Genomic DNA, 9141 nt, shown 5'->3' with positions numbered 1-9141 from the left:
GCACGGAGAATACAATGAAAATACATTGCTTCTATTGGAGATAATATATTATTCTGCAACACATCTGCAGCAACGCTTCTAAGAAAGACATTTCCAAAGTAGGAGTTAAATAGCAAAAGCGAATATGCCTCTATTTTTCGGTATCGATGGCTTCCTATGCCCATAGCACTGGTCAGGCGGCTCCTAAGCCCGCGTCTACGTGTCGTCTCTATGCTGTGCTCTAGTAAAGCGGCTTATTCATAGGTCAAACTCAAGCAATATCGCCGAATCGACGTGCATATGTAAGATTGCCAGCACCTTCAGAAAATCCACATGTCCATCTTGCTGTTTTGCAAACATACCTTCAGATTTTCGCACAAAGGTTTAGCTATGTTTTGTCTTAGAGGTTCAATTATGAAAGTTTGTTAGAAAATTATGTTTGAAGCTAAGGTACATACGGTTGTCTTCTTGCAACACTGTACTATGTGTAAACCAGGGGCGTAGCCAGAAATTTTTTTCGGGGGGGGGGGGGGGGGTTCAACCATACATTATGTATGTTCGTGCGTGCGTTTGTATGTGTGCGTGTATATATGCGCAAGCAAAATTGAAAAATTACGGGGGGGGGGGCTGAACCCCCCCGACCCCCCCCCCCCCCCTTGGCTACGCCCCTGGTGTAAGCTCATCATCAGGCTATTTTGCGGTGATGGTCAAGTGATCTTTCCCTCCTCCCGAAAAAGCACGCGGTCCATTAGAACCGTCTAAATATAAACCCGTGCCAGACGCTCTAAGTAAACGTTCACAATAATATTACTGATGACCATGCAAAAAACGTGATGCAAAGTAGGACAAATCTCCCAAAGTCACTATTTCCGCCATAATGGGTAGGACGCTTTTCCTTTTTTATTGGCATATTGTTATTTGTGCAGAATACAGAAATGTTTCATTTTGACAGGAAACATTTTTTTAAAAATGGCGCAAGTTTTCCTCAGCTGCTAAAGGTGCGTCTAGAAAACACTAACAATCTCACGAGTTTCTGAAGAACGCTAGAGGCCGTACATAGGGACTATTACTGCAGTCACTAAGATGGAACCATCGAAGTTCGTCCATGCTAAATTATTTTCGCAGCAATGGACTTTCATATAATCACTAAATTCGAAGCATTAACATGGGACCAGGAAACTGGTCCCACGCTAAAGCTTGAGATACATTGAATATTGAAAATATTATGAGGTCTCGTTTGGGACATCGTTGAAATAATTTGGGGAGATGCGTGACGAAGTGGTCACATTGCTATGCACTGGGTGTAGAAATTTATAGATATAAATTTAGAACACGCATCAAGCCTTCATATATGCGTCGTTTGAAAGGTTATCTGGGTTTGTCTGTGGACCACAACTGGTCACACCTGTCTCTCCTCTTAGTGAACCTCCTACAAAAGCTGGGAAACTGTGCTCTCATGAATGACGCTTGGCAATGGTGCCATACCGCTGTATATTGCATTTATTTTCCATTATTTACACCAGGTCTACTCTGCCGCACATGCGCACATGTCAGAGTAAAGTTATATAGGCTTTACGTACATGCTGCGCTTTTGCTTCAGATAGATGTTCATTTAACGCACGAAGGAGCCCATTACTTTTAGCATTCACATGTGGGGACTCTCGGGGTCAGGGCTACCTGTATTATTCATAACATTCAGTTATTTCGAGTTAGCCTAAAGCTATGGCTTAAATTGTTTTCGCTAAAAAACGTTTTAGATTTACTGTATATTGAGTATCACTTTGGATGGCATCACGAGGACAAAGCAAGAAAGTAATAAAGATTTGTCCAGAATTTATACTGAACTCAATAATGCTAGCATTTACGCCTAGTTGCTTAGACGCGTTAAATCACATGACTGCAACGTCACGCACACCGTAAGCGAGACTCTTTATTTATGCTGCTATCGCAAAGCGTGGCTGCGGGAAGCATCGACTCTGGGGTTACGGAGATCGTGTGCTGTGAAGCAATGGAATTTTCATCGTGGGATAGATGCAAAGATTAGTGGCATGCACATACAGTGAGTAGACTAAGAGACGTCTGCAAGTAGGTGGTTCTGTCGTGACAAGATCAATGTCACCTTACGGTATCAACATGGTGTGGCCGAATACATCCGCTTTAGAGGCACATATTACACAGATGTACATTGCTTGCGGATTGAAACAGAGGCACAATCGATTTTTAGTATGAAAATGGCATGCGCAAGTCACTCCACATAACCACGTCATGTAACTAGGAATCTGACCGCTAAAAAATGTTGCATCTGATGTAAGTGACCAAGTCGAAACTACACCCATATGACACGAACTGAACACTACGGAAACGAACGTATACATGCATCACTTAGCTATAAATTTCAGCGTTTCAGTCCGTAAGCACTGTACACAAGAACGTCTGGGATAATCGCTCGTAACATATTATGGCCGCCTCGCCATAAATTGTTCATCTTAAAACTCTCGACGCCGGCTAATGTGTAAGCATAGTTCGAACTTTCAAACGCAAAAAATGGGAACAGCTCAAGTCGGATCATTACCAACGGCTAAAGACAACGCGAGGAACCTAAACATCCGATCTGATGACCTCATTGTCACTGAAGTTAAACAGTTATTCGGAAGGACTTTGCAAAGGTCTATAACTATAATTGCTTGTCTTTATTCTTGGTTCTCACACACATTTTTTTACGTTTTGATCGGCCGTTCATTTAACCGTAAGTGCATGATACCAACTGCATTACCCTGACAAAGATGATCATAAAAATTACAGCCTCGTTTCCTTCCATGCAGGTTCCGCAAGTTGAGCATGTACGAAGGCTAAGCACACTGGATGAACATGAGCGACGTCAACCTGTTGGCCGACTCATTACAGTTAGCCCTCACAAACAACCGGATCGTAACTGTCATTTACTATATGTTCAAGCTTTGTGTATAACGTGCCCTCACAGTCTTTTATAAGAATACAAGTAGCCTTCTTTGCTTAACAGCTGACGCTGACAGGAAAAGAACTGCGCATACACTATGTGGAGACTAGAGAGATGGAGGTGATTTTTTATGCATGCTAATAGCCGTACGTAAAGCTATACGGCATATGAAATGCCGCTGTATACTTATTGCAGTGAGGTTATCTTAAGTCGGGGTGCTTAGGTAACATTTGTTGTTACAATGTGCAATGTTATAGAGAACATAAACACCTACCAGCGCGAGGCGACACCACGGAGAAGAAAGAACACAAGACCCACGGAGCGATGTTACCGACAACTGAAATTTTATTGCAACCAGCAAGCATTTTATACCCTCTGGTGGCCAGAAAAAACGTGCAAGAAACATTAGGGGCGGCAGAAAAGAGACATGCGTCAAATTTCACAGTCAAGGCATTTGATTTCTTTTTTGGACAATGCTACTGAAGGTGCACATGTTCTGCAATCTTGCAATTACATGTGCTTCCTGTATTTCTCTTGTTAGGGCATCACGGTGTTTACCTATGACGTTGCAATCAGTGTACACTGGTTCACAGGGTTCACTGTCATTTTCTTCTGATCGGCAATCCCTGCAGTGTTTGGCCACATGGCCACAAGTGCCTACACTTTCGACATTGTCGTGGTGTCCTTTTCATCTTCATTGCAGCGCTCCGTGTGTCTTGTGTGCCTTCTTCTCTGTGGGGTCGTCTCGCGTTGTAAATATGGAAACTCGAAACGAACTTGCCCAACATATTGTTTTGCGCAAATGAGCACCGCACAACAGCTAAGAATACTGACGGAGGAGTCCAGTCAGGCCGCGTGCGCGTCTGTAATTCCTGCGCAAGTTCTTCGATCACGTTGACGAACGTGCCCACAAACAAACATTAGCTTTTGCAAGAAACCAAACAAGTGAGGATTTCATACTGTCTCAGGGAGCGGCTTGTTTCTGTAAGACATTGGCTGCAGGGCCAATGGACCAAGTATAAGTGCGTAGATTCCGGAACTAGCACAAAGAGGAGAGTTTGGCTACAAAGTATACTACAAGAGAGCGCACACTTCCGCATATCAGCAAACCATAGCTATACTATATGGACACGCCAAATTTCACTGCGAAGTACCCTTTTGGTATCATCGAGTGGCGATAAATGTCTTAGTGTGTGTGGTGCAGCACGTGCAATTTGCAGAAAAGGGTCCTTGCGTGCATGGAAGAGACTCGTGCAACGGTACTTGCACAAGTCCAAGTTGATTCTCTTCAAGCCTTACAAAAACAAACACTACGGCGGTGTTTTTTACCACGAAAATACTACACAGTTTAAATGCACCGAACAGATAGAACTTTCGAACAGTTTGTCGTGCCTATTGGAGACTATCTCTTGCCTAAAACGTACGCATAAGTACTTTGTTCCGATGCATAAACCAGATATACTCAATGCCAAATATACCCCCCCACCCCCAGTTGTGCTCCTGTTTCAAAAATTCGCTGCCCGTCAGGACAAAAACTTGCGTGCGCCGCTGAAGCGCACATGTACTCCTCATAGCATAGCGTAGTTATTTCTTTTCGACTGCATACGTATATATGTGACAGGAGTCATTTTCTGATCATTGCCAGTTTTCCTTTGGCGCGCGGCCGCTTTTGCTGCAGCGCGAGGACCATGGGCTTCCAGCGCCGCCGAGTGGTGATCGAAGCAGGCAGTCACGCCCCGTACATGGCTACGCAACCTCGGAACGACTGAAACGGCCGGAGCGAGGGTGAGCGTGGAATCGCGGAGGTCGTGGCCTAGAATTAATATACCGACTCTAGAGGAAAAGCTCCTCATACACTCTAAGCGTGGTAACCGATAAATGTGATTTTGTGCACCTATAATTAAGGGTTACATTTGCTTTGAGGGCATAAATTCTACACTTGGTAACCCTTTCTATCACATTTATCGGTTACCCCTTTTAGAGTGTAGGGCCCATGCATTGAAACCTATAACCGGATGGGTTCCGCCATGATGAAACAAAATAAACGTTGCCAGCTCCTGAGAAGCTCGCTGTGTTTGACGGTAGTAATCAGGTTTAATCTATCAACCTAAGCCAGCTATGCACGGTTGACGCTATGTCCAGGAACATCTGCTGTGTTTTGATGCGTGAAACCGTGCGTTAGTATAGCGCGTTGTCTGTGCAGCTGGCCCGATTGATAACAGGTGAAACTTCACCTGTGTGCGCATGGTTTTTAATAGGCACGCCTTACCAATAATGCATAACGAATAGAGCTTCTCCATTCGTCGGCACAAGGGTCACTCGACGGATTCGCAGCTCGAAGCAAAGAGCGTAGGCCGTGGTGGCGCGGTGCTTCGACTTGCAATGACGAGGCACCTGTATCCCCATTCATTTTGAGCTCATTGCTGCCGTACTTCAGCGCCATAAAGCAGAAAAATGTCGATTTCAGCCTGGAGCGGCGAACGTGAGTGAGACGTCGACACCCGAAATCTTCAATCAAAACCAAATTTGAACGACACAAGAAGTTTCATCGCCCTTAAAAAGACTAAAAAAACTTCGGTTGCCCCTAGTTGGTACATAACTTTCAGTGCTTGTCTCATCTCTTCTTTGCCGTCCATCCTGGTTTGCACTGAAGTTTTCAGCTTGAAAGAAAAAAGGCTGTCACGTGAACTCGAGTTGTTAGTACGTTGCGACAGAAAACGCGCACAGCGGGACATTATGACGACGCCATATACACGACGTAAACGAAGTTTCAGGTGCTTTAACACGACGCTCAAACCGGCGCACACACTCGCGCACTCTGGAATGTGGATGTTGACAGGGCTGGGCAAAGATGCTTTGGAATTGTATCGCGATACGATACAAGATACTCAGGCAAGAAGTATTGGAGATACAGATACAAGATACTGCCGCAATAAGTGTATCCGATGCGATACTTGGCAATTGTATCTTAAAGGGGTCATGAACCACTTTTCCAAGTAATGATCTAACGACCTCAGTACCGGAGTTTACTGCCTTCTGAATCGATTGCCGCAAAAATTTCTCGAATTCGTCAAGAATGAGCGGAGTTACGGGGGTTTGGCGCAAGCTCTCAGCGCTTTCTCTCTTTTCTGGTGCCGACGAGCGCACTGGAGGCTAGACAGGGAGGGATGGCACGGGGGTAAGAAGTTACGTCAGCGCGCGTCATGAAACGTGATCGCTCGCCCGCTGTGATTCGCATGCGCGAGTGCGGCTACCGTGTAAATTTAGCAGACTGAGGAGTGCGGCGCGGGCAAGTGGCGGCACCCCGTGGCAAGAAGCGCATCTCATCCGGCTATCGGCCAATAAGCATGCTATATCTCTTGCGGCGTAAACTGGCAGATCCGCGACGTCAACGTGCAGACGCCCCGCCCACCGACGAGAGTGAGAACCGGCCTCTGTTTGAAAAGAGGGCGCCTGAGGAAACGGCAACTTCGCGCTCCTCTTGTGACCTTTACGCGGCGCGCACGACTGTAATATTTTGCAGAGCAGTTCATAGCCGTGTCAGCTTTCCGCAGGATGTGTTTTTTCAACAAGCCCAAGGGGTGCTTCATGACCCCTTCAAGATACTTCAATACATTCTCAAATTTGTTATTATAGATACATACAATGTAGCAGCAAACGCCTATACACGAAGATGTTTCATTGAAAATTTGTGAACTGTGACCTATTTAGTTTCACTTGCATGAAATGTCTGTTAGTTTCTCAAAAGGTTTGCCCTTTTACTTAAGGTACATTAGTTGCCTTCCAAAACAACTTATTGGGGCTTGTTTTAGCTTTTTCACAGGACAACTCTTCATACACTTCGCTGACAGCGATTCTTGCTTGTCATTTTTGTAATTGATAGGAGTCGCTGTTCACCTTGCCAACCAGCTAGCGGGTTGCCATATAATCACAATAACGTCAATAGGAAGCCTTCGGACGACGGCGCAAATACCGGTGTGGACTTTTACCTTGTCCGTAAAAGACACTTTGCACAATACCGTACATCCGGACAGGTGTACAGCAGCAACAACGCTAATAGCGACTTTTTTTTTTCTGGGGGGGTGGGGGGGGTAGCGGCGCGGGGAACGCGTGGTGTATACGGGGCTTGCGACCGTTCACTAGCGGCCCGGCCGCGGCACACATAACCGTCTCTGCTGCATTTGTTTTTATTTTCTAAATAAGTATGCTCGTGAGCTACACAGACATGACTGGTCTCAGGCGTTTCTTTTGTGAGGAACATGTGGTCACCATGTGCTGAAACATAACCGTGGAACAAAAGCTCTATATTTCAATCCGCGTCCAGATTTCACTCGTTATGTACATCCGTTTCGTTGTTTCTTCAGTAATGACCTATCCCCTTCAGTAATGACCTATATATGAGATATGTGAAAGGCTTCCTTTCAAATGGCAACGTCATTTTGTTCAAACTCTCTCCGACCCCACCATCTTCACTGTCCCGGCCCTTGGAGCTACATTTCACGACAGCGGCCAGCTGGCTATAAGCTAAGTTTGAGACCCCTGTTGTATATGTAGATGACGTAAAACTGCAATGAATTTCCATGTTCTACTTCGCTGCTGGCGTAAGGGATTCTTTGTTGATATACTCACTAACGTGCAATCTTTTAGCAATTTTTCCTTGACGAGAGAACATGTGCAACACAGAAATGTGTCAGACGTATCATATAGCTACAAAAAGCATCGTAGGACATCGCCGCTATTCGCGCTATTGCCGCTTATAGCTCCCATTATGTAGCAATTAGTAATAAGGAAAGTATTTAAGAAGGCCTAAAATAGGAAAACAAATATAAGTAAAATAGAGAGGTGGTTGTTTATCAAACATTCACATTGAATGAGTACAGAAGCACGATACAGACGGCGCTCTTAATAGCTGTGAGCATGAAGTATCGTCAACTTGCCTGTTGAGACGAGGCCCGTAGCCAGGAATGTTTTTCGGGGGGGGGGGTGCACTTGCTGAAAACCTTGACTATTTGAGAAAACACCTATTTTCATTATTTATTTTTGGTAAAACCACCTACTGCACCAAAATTTCAGGGGGGGGGGGGCTCCCCCCCCCCTCCAGCCTAAGGGCCTGGTTGAGACAATAGAAAATTCAGTGCCTATGGAAAATCGCCTGAAACGGCTCGTTTGGACGCTCATGAGTAAAACGGAGCATTCAGTAAAACAACGTTTCTCGAATCCCCTTCCTAACATCTTTAAGATGGCTCCTAATCATTTTCATTATTATGATGCAAACTCAATTTCGCTATTTTCTTAAGCGGTAAGCAGAATACTTTGTACTGTATACTCAAGGGACGCCCACATAATAATATATTTGTCTTAAAAATCGCCTTGGCAACGTGTAAATGTGTGAACAGTAGCAGAAATAAAGCAGACAGTTAGAAGAATAAAGCAGCAATCTTTTTTTTGGGGAGCGCGTTAAGAAAGACATACTGCAGTGACCAGACCAGAAAAAAAGTGCAGAGACCTAGGTAATGCATGTGATGCAAAACTACAGCTAAGAAAGCATTTGTGCTAATAATCAAATGATGATTTCATAAATTCCTTAAATAAATGTAGATGGAAGTGAAAAATACGGTACGCCAAGATATTTTCTGTTACGTGAACGCTTCCTCTATTAGATCTAGCATCAGTATCTGTGGTACTAAAGTTGTTAGAATCTTATTTGCATATAAGTTAATTCATTGCATGCAAGTCAAACTCATATCCACGAGATCCTTCAAATCGGTGGTATGTAAAATCCACGGGACGCAAAGCAACCTCATTCTTGCACGCATCACATTTCGTTACGGAGCAAGAGGCAAGAGAATCTGCAATAACGACACTGTAACAACATCAGAATTTGCGCGATAGACGCCGCACGCAGTGGAGTACACGGCGCAGGACAGTGGCTAAGAGCAAGTGTAACGGCATTGGCGCAACTAAAAAGAAAAGAAATCGAGAAAACAAAAGGTACGTGGGCTGGGCGTAGACGTCCGCGTGCTTGTCTTCCTGATCTTCTACCCTCACTGGACGACTCTGGCATAAAAATAAAATAACGACACTGCCCTTAGACTTATTCAGATGGCTTAGTGGCACCAGTACCAGCTTGAGAAGCGGAGTTTGGCCAGCGATTATTGTTTCGCATGGCTCTGTTACAATAGAAGTATCTTCTATCTTAAGATACA

The sequence above is a fragment of the Rhipicephalus sanguineus genome, chromosome 6 (assembly GCF_013339695.2).
Source record: "Rhipicephalus sanguineus isolate Rsan-2018 chromosome 6, BIME_Rsan_1.4, whole genome shotgun sequence".
In the NCBI taxonomy this organism is placed as follows: Eukaryota; Metazoa; Arthropoda; class Arachnida; order Ixodida; family Ixodidae; genus Rhipicephalus; species Rhipicephalus sanguineus.
This window is presented reverse-complemented; position numbering follows the sequence as displayed.